This window comes from Molothrus aeneus, chromosome 4, assembly GCF_037042795.1.
Source record: "Molothrus aeneus isolate 106 chromosome 4, BPBGC_Maene_1.0, whole genome shotgun sequence".
In the NCBI taxonomy this organism is placed as follows: Eukaryota; Metazoa; Chordata; class Aves; order Passeriformes; family Icteridae; genus Molothrus; species Molothrus aeneus.
Genome location: NC_089649.1, coordinates 3,693,117 through 3,708,622, shown reverse-complemented (window position 1 = coordinate 3,708,622; position 15,506 = coordinate 3,693,117). Strand labels below are relative to the sequence as shown.

General features: G+C 55.6%; 1 long non-coding RNA gene across 1 annotated transcript; it reads right to left on the bottom strand.

The window, feature by feature from the left end:
• Positions 1–2,508: 2,508 nt before the first annotated feature.
• LOC136556295 (uncharacterized) lies at positions 2,509–13,674 on the bottom strand. The gene is made up of 6 exons (XR_010783621.1): positions 13,416–13,674; positions 10,083–10,206; positions 8,835–8,912; positions 8,607–8,732; positions 7,763–7,990; positions 2,509–3,131 (listed from the first exon to the last, which is right to left on the bottom strand). It is a non-coding gene; the product is annotated as an uncharacterized lncRNA (long non-coding RNA).
• Between the last annotated feature and the right edge of the window lie 1,832 nt (positions 13,675–15,506).

Sequence of the window (15,506 nt, the reverse complement as noted above, 5' to 3'; positions counted from 1 at the left end):
TTGTAATTTACATAAACACCCCTGAAAGGTACTTTCTCTACATGATATCTGTTTGTCTGGATTCCTCTGAGTTTGGGAATGTGGAATCATAGAATCATTTAGGTTGGGAAAACTCCTTATGGTCACTGGGTCCGATGGTGAAATTCTAAATGGGCTTTGGGCTGCCCCCAAAGAAATGATTGCCTTGGGTCTCGGCAGCGCCGTGCACTTGAGGCTGTTCAAAGCCGAGCCCAGCTCAGGAGTGATGTGACACATCACCCTGTACAAAATATGAATCTGACTCTGCAAAGGTTCAGTCTAAAACTGGTACACAGAAAAACCTAACTGGGCCACTTGATCGGTAATGCTCCAGCAAACCAGGCATTCATTGGAATTCCTTCCTGTACCAGAGCGTTCAGGAGGAGCTCGGTCAGAGCCGTGCCCCCGGTGCCAAAAGCCCTCAGGCAGAGGCTCTGAAAGTGCTGGATGGGGTCCATGGAGTCCCTCTGCTGGTGAGGTGACACCCACACAGTCCTGTGACAATGAATGCCAGCAGCGTCAGAGCCACCTGGGACCGGGCTCCTCTCCCCTGGCAGCAGAGCTGTGCTGGAGCTGCAGGGACACCCGAGCAGGTCATTCCCCCCTGCCACTCCCCGCCCAGCCCTGGGATGTGAGATCCCAGCAGGGCACGGGAACTGCAGGGGGAGTGAAGCCTCTGCTGGCTCACGGCAATAGGCAAGGAGGGGCCCTGGGAGCAGCAGGGCATTCTCTGGGACAGAGAGACATGGGAAATAGGGAAGGGCATCTTCTCAGCAATGCCACAAAGTTTCCCTTCAAAGGAGCGAGCTCAGAGAGGCCCAGCAGCCCCTCAGCCGTGCCCACTGAGCACCAGAGGTGCCAGGGGTGGCAGTGCAAGTAACCCTGCCAGTACCTGGGCAGCACTGACACTCCAGAGGGAATTCCTGTCCTTATCCAAGTCAATTCAGTTGATTTGGATGGGGGAGTGAATTCCTCCTCTGAGTCCTCTGTGCAGTCTGTCACAGTTGCCCAAAGTCTGTCGTGTTGCTTACAGAAGTGCCAAAAGCCAAAACCTTGAGGAACGGACCTTAATCTGACTCTATAAATAGCTTTAATAATCCCCTCCTTTCTTTTTTTCTTTTTGAGGAAATCCTGATTGACTTTGGTTTTATACAGCCAGAGTTAATCCAAAATCTGTCTCTTCAGGCCACTTTCTGGCCTTGCATAGACCACAACACACTTTTTTCCCCCTTTAATGTTTCTCCTTGCTGGTAAGGAAATGAAAGGAGTGGGAGATGATGTGAGAGGAGCTCAGTGAGGGGCAATTGCAAAGTTCCTTGCTCTCACCTTTGAAATAAGGAGGGGAGCATTGCCCAGCTGGCAGACGATGGAACTAGTGGAGATGCCTTGTGAGGAAGGTAGAAGGAATTAATGTCTGTAGAAGCCAAGTGAGTGCTGAGGCTGTAACTGGGAGATGCACAATAGACATTCTCCCCACAAAGGGAAGGGACAGTTTCTCCTATTTCTGGGGAATCCCGGGGTGGCTGTTACTGCTGCTACCACTGTAACTCTCAGCCCAGGGCTCAGGCCATCACCAGCAATAATCTCTGCCAGGTCATGGGGATTGCTGAATGTCTCCTTTGCTGCTCAGTGATGCTCAGCAGTCTCGGTTCTGGTCAAAATCATTTCAGTGGGAACTATGAGGCATAAAAATACTGAGACCAATTTTCACAGAGACACCTGTCCCTCGTGAGTGCAGGGTGCAATCCCAGCAGAGCGGGGGCAGCTCTCCCTGGCTGTGCTTTCTCTCAGGACCTGAATGAACTTCAATGTTTGGCAGGAAAGGGGCTCCAGTAAACTGCCTCCTTTCTCCTCTTATTGGAGTCCCAGCTGTAGAAAGAACTAAGCAGTGGGGTGAAATCATTGTTTGAAATTACTGAGAATGAATCTCGATCACAGCCTCAGAACTGAGCCACGATCATTGCATTTGCCTTCTCCTGGATGCGCTGCAGTCACTGCTGTGCCCCAGAGCAGGGATTTGTGTGCCAGCCTTACCAGGCTGAAGTGCTGGAGATCTCTCAGTGGGAAGGAAATGGGCTGCCTTGGCTGCACCTGCTCCTGACAGCTGGATCCAATATCCATGGGGGACTTTGCAGTCACCGCGTGTGTCAGTCCTGGTCCTTAGGACAGGCTCCCAGCTCTGCCCTGGGAGTGATCCGGGAGCTCTGGGACACCAAAGGTTTGGAGCAGCCCCTGACCCTTGGCAATGTGTGCAGGGGTGGAGGCTTCCCTGGGCCAGGGGAGGGAATCCCTGCTTGTTCACAGGCGGGAATTCCCGGGCTGGAGCAGTTGGGAGGCGTGGCCCATGGAAAGGGACGCGAGCTAAAGGCAAAGAGCTCAGGTGAAAGCAGCAGCTGCCAAGGGAGGATGGGAATCCTGAAAGGTGAACGTGCCAAGACTGGCAAAGGGCAGAAAGCAAAAGTCCAAGCAAGCAAATGACAACATAAACCGTGGAGATAAAAAGACTCTTTAATTTGCCTTTTATTAATGAAATAAATACAGCTGGAACAACATAAATAAAAGCAGTTGGAAGGATCATACCAACAGGTGGGGTTTTGCTCACCTCTGGTTTGCTTTGATTGCACTACAAAAGATCAAGACTTATCAGGAAGCTGGAAATTAACACATAGGTTGATCCAAGAGCAATGAAAAGTGGGAATGAGGCACTTTTAGCCCCATGAATGGCTCTTCCCTTGTGCGCTAAGAGAGCTTCAGCAGCAATTCCTGCTTTGGTGGCATTTTACAACAATGTGGATTTTCTAAAGGGGAAGACTTGAAAAAGAGCAGCTCCACGTTTAGATCATGTTGAGAGCTGCTCATGAGTTTCACAGCTGCAGCTCCCCAGAAGCTGAACTTTTATTTATTGTTTATTGCAGAAAGAAGGAGAAGCAATTTGTTTTGCCATTATCAGTATGGTAACAATGTGTGCCATGCAAATGTCACGAGCAGAGATGGCAGCAGGCTTTGGTCTGAGAAGCAGAACAGGTTGGATTTAGGGCATCCTAATGAGATGAGAGTGAGACAAAACCTCAGATCATAGGAGCAGAGGAGCACGTGGATCCATCCAGGGATTTCTGTAATGGAAAGCTAAATATGCAAAGATCTGGCACCAGGTTTAATTTATGGCTGTCATCTTTCTGCTTTTGAAACCTAGTCAGTGGCATGGTATTGGCCAGAGTTTTAAAAAGAAAATGGTATCAGGTGTTATTAATCTTAGCTACGTGTACTTGCATAAAGAAGGAAAGGAGAACAGCATTGTTTATCTTTGTTTGAAGCCTACAGACATTGTGGCGGTTTTGCATAATGCACGTTGGTATCGGTCGGTGTGCGATAGTCTGTAAAATTAATATTAAAGCTTCTGGCCATCCCTAAATCCCGCTCAAGGAACACAGAGCGAGTTCTCCCCTCAGCACCAGCCCTGTCGGCTGGCAGTGCCGGGCTCCTCCCGGGCACTCCCATCCCCATCCGCCTCCTCCTCCTGGCGGAGCTCGAACAGAGACCCCGCGTTCCCGAGTCCCCGCGTTCCCGAGTCCCCGTGCGGGATGCGAGTCCCGGGCTCGGGCACGTCCCTCTGCTCCTGCTCAGTGCCGGCTGCTGCCGAGCCCCGGCCGCTGGGGCTCCGGTTCCTCTTCCAACGCTCACGCTGTCCCTGAGAGAGGCAGGGCAGCTGCCATTGCACGGGAGCACGGCCATCCTTGGGGAGCTGCTCCTTCCCGGCAGCGGCAGGTGGGAGCTCCCTCAGCCTGAGCTCAGGATCCGGGGAGGAGCACCCAGATTGTCACCTGCTGCTGCCCGCTCCGGCCTGGGCACCGGGCACCCCTTCGGTTTCCCCGAGCCGAGCGGATCCGTGGGTGTTCCCTGCGCCGCGGGAGCGCCTGGAGCCACAAGCGGCATCGCTCAGTGAGCCGGAGGCGGCACAACAAACCCGGGTGGGGATAATAGGATATCACATTGCTGGGATAACACGGTATTGCAGATAGGCTGCATTTTATGGCATCCTTTCAGGGCAGGCCTCCTACCTTCTTATGCCACGTGTGGTTTTTTTGCTAGCCTGAAGCAGTTCTCACAACAGAATCAAATGTGTGAGAGGCCCATTCCCTGTCACCATCTGTAGGGATGTCCACAGTCAATTCCACGACTCTGTGAACTGAGACTAATAAATTGGGCATTTTTCTGGTCTCAGAATCAGAGTCTTAAGTCCTGTGGGTGGGTTTTTTTGTTTTGGTTTGGTTTTTTTTTTTTGTGGTGGTGAAGGTGAGGAGGGCTCAGGGACAAAGTCCTCCACTGCTGGCACTTGGACCCAGTCCCACCTGGCCAGGCTGTGAAGCAGGGACTTGAGCCCTCTGTTTCGGGAGTGCAGAACGAGGCTCGTCCAGGCCTTGAGCACAGAGGCCAAGTCCTGCATTTTGGGGTCCGGGAACAGAGCCCACAGGCCGGGCCGCTCCCCGAGCACACGGTGCCGGTCGGAGCCCCCGCGCCGGGCCCGGTCCTGGCCGCGGTTCTGCGTCTGCACCGGGGAACGGCCGCCGCTGTCCCGCCCGGTTCCCCGCCGCTCCTCCGGGGCGAGAGCGGCGGTGTCAGACTCGGCCCCAAGTCCCGCCCGGAGCGGCTCCTCCCACCCCATACCGATCCCGGTCCCGATGCCGACGGGAGAGAGGCGGCACCGCCCGGCAGACCCAGGCAGCGCTCGGCCCCCGCACCCCGGGCCACGGTCACGGCCCTGCAGCAGCGCCCCGGGCTCCGAGCGGTCCCCGGTGGGAGCAGCCGTCGGACGGGGCTCGCACAGCGCCGAGCGAGGCTCCCGAGCGATGGCCCCGGGACTAGGGGGAACAGGGGGGCGGGGCCACGGAGAGCGGGCACGGGGCGCTGCGACGGTGCCACCGCCACCGTGGCCGGGGCCAGAGCGCCGCTGGGGTGTGCCGGGCGGTGCCCCCTCTCCCCCGTCGGGCGGATCGAAGCGGCACCGGGCCCGGAATCGGTTTTGGGCCCAGGGCGCTGCCGGGTGCGGGATCGCGGCCGTTCCCCGGTGCGGAGCCGCCGTGTGGAGCCGGGACCCCGCAGGGCGCCCTCTGGCGGACACGGAGAGCAGTACGAGCGCGGCGCCCCCGCGTGGCGGGGAACAGCGGTGCGGGGGGCGGGGCCTCGAGCGATGCCCCCGCCTCTCACACATTTGCCGGCCGGGCACGGGTGGGCGGGGCCCGACAGAACGGGGGCGGTGCCAGGGGCGGGACCGGGCGGCACAAGGGGCGGGGCCAGCTCAGGTGCGCGGGGCCCGAGGGCGGCTGCGCGGGGCGGGGCCGAAGTGATTTAGACCCCGGAAATCGCTTCAGTCACCATTTGCTCACTCAGTGCACGGTGCGGACGGGAGCTCCCCGTGGGGACTCCGCAGGTAAGGCGCGGAGGCTTCGGCCTTTCCTTCTGTCTCTCTCTCTACCCCTCCTTCCTTCTTCGTGTATTCCCTTTCTATCTCCCCCTTCCCTCTCGCCCTGAAACGCTCCTTTCCTCTCCTCCTAAACCCGACCCCCCTCCCCCCCCACTCCTTCCCGTCCGGTCCCTTCCCCGCTACTCCCTTCTATTCCTCCTCTCTCCACCGTCCCTCTTCTCTCCCCTCGGCCTTTCCCTTCCTCTCCCGCTTCCCTCCTCACTCCGACCCCTCTCCCTCCCCGTCCTCACCACCCCCATCTCTCCTGTCTCCCCGTCCTCCCCTCTCCTCCTTTCCTCGCAGCCGCGGGGCTCGGGGTGCCGGGCAATAATAAAGCCCTGAGTGCCGGAGCCCGGCGCCCCTGCCCTCGCTGGGGTCCCCACACGGGGCCGGACCCGCTCTGCGGGTGCCCCCATTGCAGTCCAACACACCGCCCGACACCGCCGGGGCTCCGGCTTTCCCAACATCACACTGGGGGGGTCCTGGGGTGGGGGGGGGGTGTGGGTAGATTAGGCTGGACCCCCTCCTCCGGATGGGGCCCTCCAGGCCCCCCCGCCTCCGGACCGGGACCCGAGGAGGGAGGGGTGGGCGGGGAAGCAAAGAGGGGCACGTCACTCTGTAGGGTGAACACAAATTAAAAAAGCCAACCACACGACTCTCCCCTGCCCCCGCCCCTCCCCCCGGCCGGAGGCGTCCCGGGGAGTGGGCGGGGCCTGGAAGGGGAGTAACCCGTCAGGCCCCGCCCCCTCCCCGATTTCCTCCTCCGGGGAGACCCCCTCCCCCCCGGGACCCCCTCCTAATGAGGCGGCCCCTGTAACTCGGACCCCTCTCCCCAGGACCCCCCCAGTGTGATGTTGGGAAAGCCGGAGCCCCGGCGGCGTGGGGCGGCGTGTTGGACTGCAAATGGGGGCACCCGCAGAGCGGGTCCGGCCCCGTGTGGGGACCCCAGCGAGGGCAGGGGCGCCGAGCTCCAGCCCTCAGGGCTTTATTATTGCCCGGCACCCCGAGCCCCGCGGCTGCGAGGAAAGGAGGGGAGCGGGGAAGAGAGAACGAGAATAGGGGAGTGGAGGAGTAGGTGGGGGGAGATCGGGGCGTGCAGGGTAGCAGGGGATGAGGCTGGGGGTAAGCTGGGGTGGAGGAAGGAGCAGGATTGAGGGCAGATGGGGCGCGACTCGGGGGGGGGGGAGGGCGGGGAGGAGGGAGAAGGGGCAGGGGGGAGCTCGGTTGGGGAGGGAAGGAAGAGGACGGAGAAATAAGGTGGGGTAGAGGAATGAAGTCGGGGGGGGGCAGGGGGGTTGGGGGCGGCTGTAGGTTGGGGGGGGGGGGGGGGAGAAAGGTGAGGCCTAGGGGGGAGGGTTTAGGGGGTGGGGTGGAAAGGAGGGTTGAAAGGAGAAGTATACAGAACAAGAAATACAACAGAAAAAGTAAAGAAACGTAGAGAAAAAGAGATATAGGCCCCGGCCAGTAGCAACCTGCCTCACCAAACGCCGAGGAGCACATGGTTCCACCAGCCCCTCTCCGCGCCTTAAATCCCCTAAGGCCCTCCCCGCGCAGCCGCACTGGGTTCCCTCGCACCTGTGACGGCCCCGCCCCCGGGGCCCCCGCCTCCCCCCCGCCCGCCCATAAATCCCGGCAGATCCAGTCCTGTCCTGCTTTCTGTGGGGGGTGCTCATCTCGGGATGCGGTGGGAGCGGCGGTCTGAGTGCTGTGCAGAGATCCTGATTGGAGGTTACTGCTGGTACTGAGCGGGGTCCAAGGTGCTCAGGTGGGGCCGGGATTGGGATTTAGGCCTCGGGATTCGGGTCCTGATCCTGCCCCTATTTGCTGGGGGAGCCAGGCCGCTTCTTCCTTGGCAGGCAAGGTATGGGTGGGTGCTGGGGCCGGAGGATAGAGGTGGGACTGGGGCTGGGATCGGGACTGGGACCGGCATCGCCGTGGTCGGGAAGAGCCGTTCTGGCTGCAGCCAATACAGGGCTGGGTCCCGCCAGGGCTCCAGGCATGCTGCGGCTGTGGTGATAAGGAGCTATTCCCTCAAAAATTCCACCTTGCTCCCCCTGACATCCCCTCACATTTTCCTGCACAAACAGTTCTTGTATCCCCTCTAGATTACACCAGGTTTTCAGCTAAATGAATGGCATCATTTATGCCCACTGCTCGTTATTCACCCAACCAAAATCAAGAGCAAATGTTGGTTGGGCTTTAATAACAACTCGAAATAACTTTAAAGCAAAATAAATCACCTTTTTCTTCTGTGTTTTTTTCTCCTTCAGCTGCTGGACTTACCTCTGAGGATGTGTGCTGAGCTCTGGGTGGAGGGGACTGTCAGGCTGAATGGCTGTGAGTTTGTGTTCTCACTGGGGCATCAGCAATTCCCCCAGTCCCTTTGCCCAGGCTGTTCCATGTGGCTGTGGTCAGGCTGTGGCAGCACAGGCAGACGCAGCTCTCAGCACTCCCTGCTCCAAACACAACTCTGGCCTCCATTGCAATCTGTCTCTGCTGGGAGGTTTTCTCCTAGAGAAATCCAAGAATTGCTCATGGCAATTTGAAGAATGAATTTCCACAAAGGGAAGTAAGGAATAAAATCCTGCTCTAGGAGCCCTTGGGATCTGCAGGGCTGGTTAGGGAAGGGGACATTCGCTCCCTGCAGTGCACACACACCCACCTGCAGCACCCAGCCCAGCCTGCCAGCTGGGCTCTGCCAGCCCCTCTCTGAGCACCCTCCCTGTGCTGCTCCCTCTCAGGGCCTTTGGCAATCCAACCCTGAGCCTGAGCAGCCCAAAGCTCTGTCTGGCAGCCCAGGGACAAAGGGACACTCCCAGGGTTGAGGCACATTCCCAGCAAACACTCCCAACAGAGCACAGAGGCACCCCTGGAGCTCCTGTGTGGGGCTGGCAGGAGGGCACAGCCCACAGGTGGGATGGCAGTGGCAGTGACAGCAGCAAAGTGCCACGGTCTGATGGCACAACACAAGACACCAAGGCCAGCAATGCCCGTGGGAGGTGCACAATTAATTCTGCTCCCTGTGCTGCCCCATCCCAGCAGGAAAGCTCCAGAGGGGATGGAAACTCCTCCCCCTTCCCCCCAGCCCCAGATAAGCACTCCTCAGTTTCAAGCACCCAGTTCTCACCTCCAGCCTGCTCCCGGGGCTGCTGCCACATTCCTGACAAGGTGCCAAAGGCCACTTGGGACAGGGCTCCCTCTGTGTCTCAGGGCTTGGGGATGGCAGGGACCAGGCTGCTCCAGCAAGGACAGCCTGAAACCAGAGCAGATGTCTCAGGGTTAGCAACGGGCTGGGGACAGGAGTTCTGAAACCCAGAGTTCTGAAAACAGCCCCCAAAATGTTCTATGATCATACCCTTAAAATGGCTCCAAAGGGCAGCAGCTCCGGTGCCAGACCAGTACCTGCACGATTCCCTGTGCCAGCCCTGGCTCACTGAAAAACAAAACAAATCAACAATCACCCAGGCCTTGTTTGCAGAATTCCTGATCCAAACCCTCACCTTTCCTGCCCAGCACTGAGGGAAATCTGACACAGCATTAATAAGTGACCTTTGCTGAGAGCAGCCATCATCCCAGTCCTCCAGCCTTGGCAAGATTTTGCAGTGAATGGACCTAAGTTCTAATCCTAAACCTAAATTTCTGTTAAGTTTTTGTTAGAAAGACACTGGACAGTAAATCATGCAACGGAATTGAAAAATTGCACAAGGAATAACAAGGCCCAGAGCAAACCCAACCACCCCCACCACTGCTGCACCCCAATTTTGGGAGAAATGCTGATATCATTTCTAAATACTCCCCTTCCCTCCCACTCAGTCCTTCACTGCACATCCCTGGAGAGGACTGACTCCATCTTTTGTTGCCAACAGCACCTCTCCAGCCCAAAGCCCACTTCTCACGGACACAAACTAAGCAAGCCTAAGGCATTGTTCCCAGCAGCAGATGCAATTCCTGAACTCCCATTTCCCTGGATTCTAAGCACTTGCAGGAAAGTCACCTCAGCCCAGAGACTGTTCTGCTTTCCCAGAGGGAAATACAGCCTGATGGGATGGGCCACAGCTCTGGCACCACATTCCCCTTGTTCCTGCTGACCTGGAAAGCCACAAGTAAACCCAGTCCCTCAGAGCCCATCCCTGGGCACCAGGAGAGCTGGAGCTGTTCCCAGATGCCAGGGCCCTGCAGGGCTGTGCTGACACGAGCACAGGCTGACCCCTGTGCCCAGCACCATCCCTCATTCTCCTCCCATTGCTCCCAAATCCTCCCAGCCCTGCCCCTGCATCTGTGCCAGGGCCAGTGCCTGCCCCCGGCCCGAGCAGAGGCTGTCACCCAGCCCTGCACCGGCTGCCAGCCCTGGCAGAGCTGGGAATGCACTGAGAGCTCCCGAACCCCCAGAGCAGTCCTTGGGTGCACAGATAATGCCCAACCTGCCCCTCAGGGCACAGCCAACACCGCAACTCCAGCATCCCCAGGGAACTCTGGCATTTGTCTCTTCACCTCTGCCCTTCTCCAGCAGACACAGCTGGGGCTGGGCTGTCAGCAATGGCATTCCCATGGCAGTTAATCCCAGCAGAGAGGAAAAGAGGAGCCCTGTGTCCCTCTGACTCACCCCACAGCATGGGCAGGAGCAGAGCCCTCCAGTGCAGACCCCTGGTGCTGAGGCCTCTTGCCTTGGCTGCTTAAACACCAAAGCTTTTGGCAGAGATGGGAGGAGTTTGATGATTTTTCCTGCCCTGAAAGAGAGGAGAAAAAGAAAATTAAATCCACTGTGGAAGTCAAAGGATCCTAGCTCTCATACTTCTGCTCTGATTGCTCACTATGGGGTTTTATCCATGAGAGGTGACACCAATTCAAACATAAACGTGTCCTTTTCCAGCACTTTTATTCCTGACTATTTCAGACAATAAAAGGATGCTCATTTTTCTTATTGCATTCTTTGCCTAATTTTAACAGAACCATTTTTATCCCAGATCCCACGTGTCAGCCATTCCATCCTTTATCATTGGACTTTGCACAAAGGAAGGGACACCCAGGATGCTGCATCACAAGAAATCCCAAAGAGAATCCCCTCCAAAACCTCACAGAGAAAGGGTTTTTGCTTTTGGAACACAAGAGAGGCCTTTGACCATTTGCATCCACATGGAAAGCCAACACTGAGCACTTGGTTTTAAAGATGTTGCACTTGAAGTTACAGACATGGAATTGCCTTGGGATTTGGCATTTCCTGCACCCACACAAACACATTCAAGGAATTAAGTGCAGAGTCCTGAAGTTTGGTTATTCCAATGCTGTTTTGGTAGTGCCACTTGACACACCAAAATCCACAGCAACACTTCAAAAAATGAAAAGCAACTTTCACCCGCACATCCCCCTTCCTTTCGATTTTGCAGTTTTGGGGTCCTCTTAAGAACAGGTTAAAGAGAAGAAGAAGAAAAACCCAGGACCTACTACCAGCTAGTGCACCAACCACCTGTTTTCCATAGATTCTCCTTACAGCTGGTGGCTTTTCTAAGAAAGCTTCAGTTCAACCTTATCACAATCACCTGGCAGCACTCACTATTAGCCCCAAAGGCCAGTGCACATCTGTGTGCTACCTCAGGAAGCTCAGTCGCTCTCTGTGGGACAAAACCTGGTTTGGGCCCAAGAGCTGACTCTGCTCCCTGCGAGCTGAACTATGCAGCTGTAGGATGCAGCTGGATGCTGAAGGGCAGAGTGTGTAACCCTCTGTGAAAGCCAGGCTCCAAAGGCAGCCCTTGATGCCCCAGCAGTGCTGCTGGAAGCGCTGGCAGCACTTGGTACAGATGGGATGGAGCCTCCCCACAGCTCTGTCCCCTGGCACCGAGGGTGGCACAGCAGAGAGGCCGATGGAAGTAAAACAAACGCTGGATTTCAATGGACGCTGATGGGACTGAAAGCCCCAGGCCAGAGCTGCTCCCTGCCCAGCACAGGAGCTCCCAGTGCTGCTGCAGGGCACAGGCTCTGAGGGAACCCTGCAGCTGGGACAGGAACGCAGCAACAACAATTCCCAGGCACAAAGAGATCCCCACCTGCTCCAACAACTGAACCTCTGTGGCTCAGCCTCACGGGGTGTCCCTGCTCCAGGCAGGATGAGCCACACAGCCCCCGAGGCTGGGCTCACACCCTGCCCTACCAGCAGAAAACAAGGGGTTAATGAAGCTTTGGGGACACCTTCTGTCCCCAGAGTGCTCTGACACAACATCCAGCAGTGTGGATCTTTAATAAAGACAGCTTGTACCTATCCTTGCAACAGACTCACCGATGTTATTTCCTCAAAGTCTCTGTTTTAAAATATTTTGCTATTGCAAGGGTTTAAACAAGACTGACCATGAGCCCTGCACCCTTGCCATGCTCCAAGCCCTAAGGAAGCGCTGGATATCCTCACACTCATCCAAGCTGAGGGAGCTGCTGCAGCATTTAAAACATTTCAAAACCACCCCTGCCCTGAGGGTGTCCAGACCTGGGAGGTGCCTGGGTGCCAGCCCAGCATCAGAGATGGGACATCGGGAGACCGAGCAGACAACACCCACTGCAGCCTCTGCACTCTCAGCACTCCAGCTGCACCATCCTCATTGCTCAGGGACTCTCAGCTCTGTTTCCAGGGCTCCCATCAGGAAACTGAGGGCCCTTTCCAGATGCAAATCCCCAAAGAGCCACTGCTCTCCTCTCCACCCACCCTCCTGCTCCAACTTTTACCCCTTTGATAGCCACCACCCCACCCAGGACACAGAAGGAGGCTCTCAGGTGCCAACTGAGACCCAAATCGTTCCAGGTGGCTCAGGAAATAAATACAAACAAACTCGTCCCTTCTAGGCTAACAAAATGTCTTGGTGCCCAGTTCCTGTTTCCTAAGGCAAAACACACGGATCAGGGGAAAATGGCAAGTCCAAAACCCAACAAAACCTGGTTTTGCATTGGTTTCCATCAGGACTGTTCAGGTTTCCCACTGCCCCTCAGCTGCAGCCACAGGAGCAGCTTCTCTCTGGGACCCAGGGGGGTGGGCACAGGGACACCCATCCCACTGCTTCCCGGAAAACAGAGCTCAGCCCACCCCAGAAATATAAATAACAAATGCAGTTATTGCCTTTGCCATTTATCTATTAGCTCTGGCACGGTATTATTGACCACAAAAATCCTGAGAGGGTAAAATCTGTAACTACTGCTCTTGATAAAGTATAATCTGTCAGTTCGTGTATGCACTGCATAGCTTTTATAAATAGCAGTGTAATAGATACTATTTTAGACTGCAGCATAATAGAGACTGTGAAATGTTAAAATGCTTTTACATGCAAGTAACTCAGAAAATGGTGTCAGATAATTAGGTGATTTCCCATATTTGGGGACAATCTTATCTGAAACACAAGATAACAGAAACAGAAACCAGAGCACTGAAAAAAAGAAAAAATGTATTGACCCTCGTTATCAAATAACGAAGGAGTGAAAATAAAACAGGATGGCACCACAGGAAGAAATAAAGTATATTGGTTTAATCCACAAGATGGCACGAAGGTTAAAGCCAAGCAAAAGAACATCTAAACTCAAAGGACTGTTTGAATATGTATAAACTATAATGAATATGCTCACACCACTGCAATGTAACACAAAATAGAGAACACGGTTTAAGGTAACCGGGTGCTCCTGGCAAACAGCCAAGCACCCCAGCGCTGCCTTTTATCCCTTAACAAACGTGTAAAAATTCTAAAGAGTGAACTTTGTTTCTCACACAATAAAGCGCTGTCCCCGCAGCTGGGACGAGCCCCAGCTTTATTCCACGGAACACGATCCCAGAGAGCCGCAAGGCCCGGGACAGACCCGTCCCACCCACAGCGGGTCCCACGCAGCAGCGCCCGAAGCAGCCCCGGCCCCCTGTGGGTGCCCCGGCCCCGGTGCCCCCGGCCCAGCTCCCTCCCCTCCGGCCGCTCACCTGAGGGCACCGCCCGCTGCCTCCCGGCGCTGCTGCCGAGCCAAGGGCATTGTCCCCGCTCCTGGCCCAAAGGCCGCGTTCTGCGCTGCAGGGCGCGCTCCGGGGGACGCGGGGCCGGGCAGGGACAGGGTGACCCGGGCTGAGGCGGCTGTCCCAGCGCTCTGTCCCCTCACGGGGCTCAGGCCAGGGAGCGGGGCCCCGCCACCGACCGCCACTGCACCGCGGAGCAGAGTCAGGTACGGCCGAAGAGCCGAGTGTGGCCGAGTGGAGCCGCCGACAGCCGAGTGTGGCCGATAACAGCCGAGTGTGGCCGATAACAGCCGAGCGTACCCGAAAGGCCGACTCTGGCCGGGATTTGCCGAATCGATCCGAGTTTAGCTGAGGTGAACTGAACGGAACGGGACGGAACCGCGTTCAGCCGAACCGAACTAGATAAGCCCAACCGAACTAGATAAGCCCAACCGAACTAGATAAGCCGAACCAACGCGAGATCAGCCGAACCAACCTGAACATTACGGGGTCGCTCACTCACCCATCTCTCAGTGTGGGCAGGCACCCTCAGCTCCAAGGAGCTGTGCAGAGCGAGCGCTTGGTCCCTTGGGAAGCACGGAGTGATCAGCCCCAGGGACAGGAAAGTACAGACAAATGCCACGGTCAGCCCTGAGAATTCAGGAGGATTCAGAGCCAGCGGCCTAGAACCTGCCACAATTATATCTACAATTGCAATGTAATTACGGTGTGACAGTGCAAGGCTGGAGTTAGAGAGCTCAGCCATTCCACCAGGGCTGGGGACATTACTGAGGGGGTTTTGTGTCAGTCTGATGGGCCTGAGCAGCATCAAGAACTAAAAGGAAATTTTACAGAAATGTTTTGAGACGGATTGCCCCAAAAACTTGGGCTGCTTCTAGGGGGACAAAGATTGAAAAAGATTTCTGTTGAATTCCTGTCAGAAAGTCCAGACCCACTGGTTCAGCTATGGAAGGGATGGATATGATGCACCACAGAAAGAGACAAAAGCAGAAAGGTAAAAAGGTCTATCTCCCATCCTTCCCCAAACACGCTCCAAGGAAAAAGTTTCAGACAATGAAATAACAAAGAACTGGTTCCTACCTCTGGAGTTCAGTCCTACATTTTGTCCAAGTGCTGAGTGGGATGAGTGGCAGTGCTGTGCAGCCCTCATCAGTGGAGACTCACCCTTAAAAGCTGCCACACATCAGGTGGCACCGGGCACATCTGCAGGAGCAAGGTCTGGCACAGAGCTGGTCTGGAAAAGGAATCACCCTGAGCAGGAGACAGGAGCAGGAGACAGGAGCTGCCTGAGCAGACCTGCCATGCCTGGGCTGCTGCCTCTGTGGGCACATCCATGGCCTCGTGCTGCAGAGGACTTGGATGGGTGCCATTGCAGACACTGGCTTAAATGGTATCATGTGCTTATCCATATGGGGGACTGCATCTACATCTCTGGAATAAAAGCATTGGCATATAAATTCTGTTTTGTAGGAGGGTAACTATATACTGAAGTCATACAAACACGTAAAACTTACACTGTTCACAGAAAAAAAAGGAAGCACTGCCATTACTGTCAATAATACAGAACATGAGAATATGCACCTCCCCTGTCAACATCTAAAGGTCAGAGCATTTCCATCCTGGAAGTGCTTCCCAGATGGATCCCCTGAAGATTTATAGAAGCATGCTGAAGTAAAATACAAGCTAAACATATTTGGGGTGAGAGGACAAAAGAAGGAACTAAGACAATTATTCTCATCTAGTGTCAATTCTGGGTCTTAGGTAGATCTGGAGGAGCCCCATTTCTGCTGCAATCCTCTTTCTGCACAGCCTGACGTGGTGTTCTGTGGCTACCTGGAAACTCTGCTCCTTCTGGGCTTTGACTGAAACACTGCACAGTGTGCAAGGCAGCAGAGACTCCTCCCGAGACTTCGAGACTTCTGAGTTATTCCTGTTCAGCTGGAAGCTGACATTCCTCTGACAGGCAGCTCCTACCTGCTCTATGCTCACAGCTTTTCAGTTTCCCATCTTAGGGACACAGAGCAGAACAATGCTCTTTTCTTTTTCCTGGCTTGTGTTCTT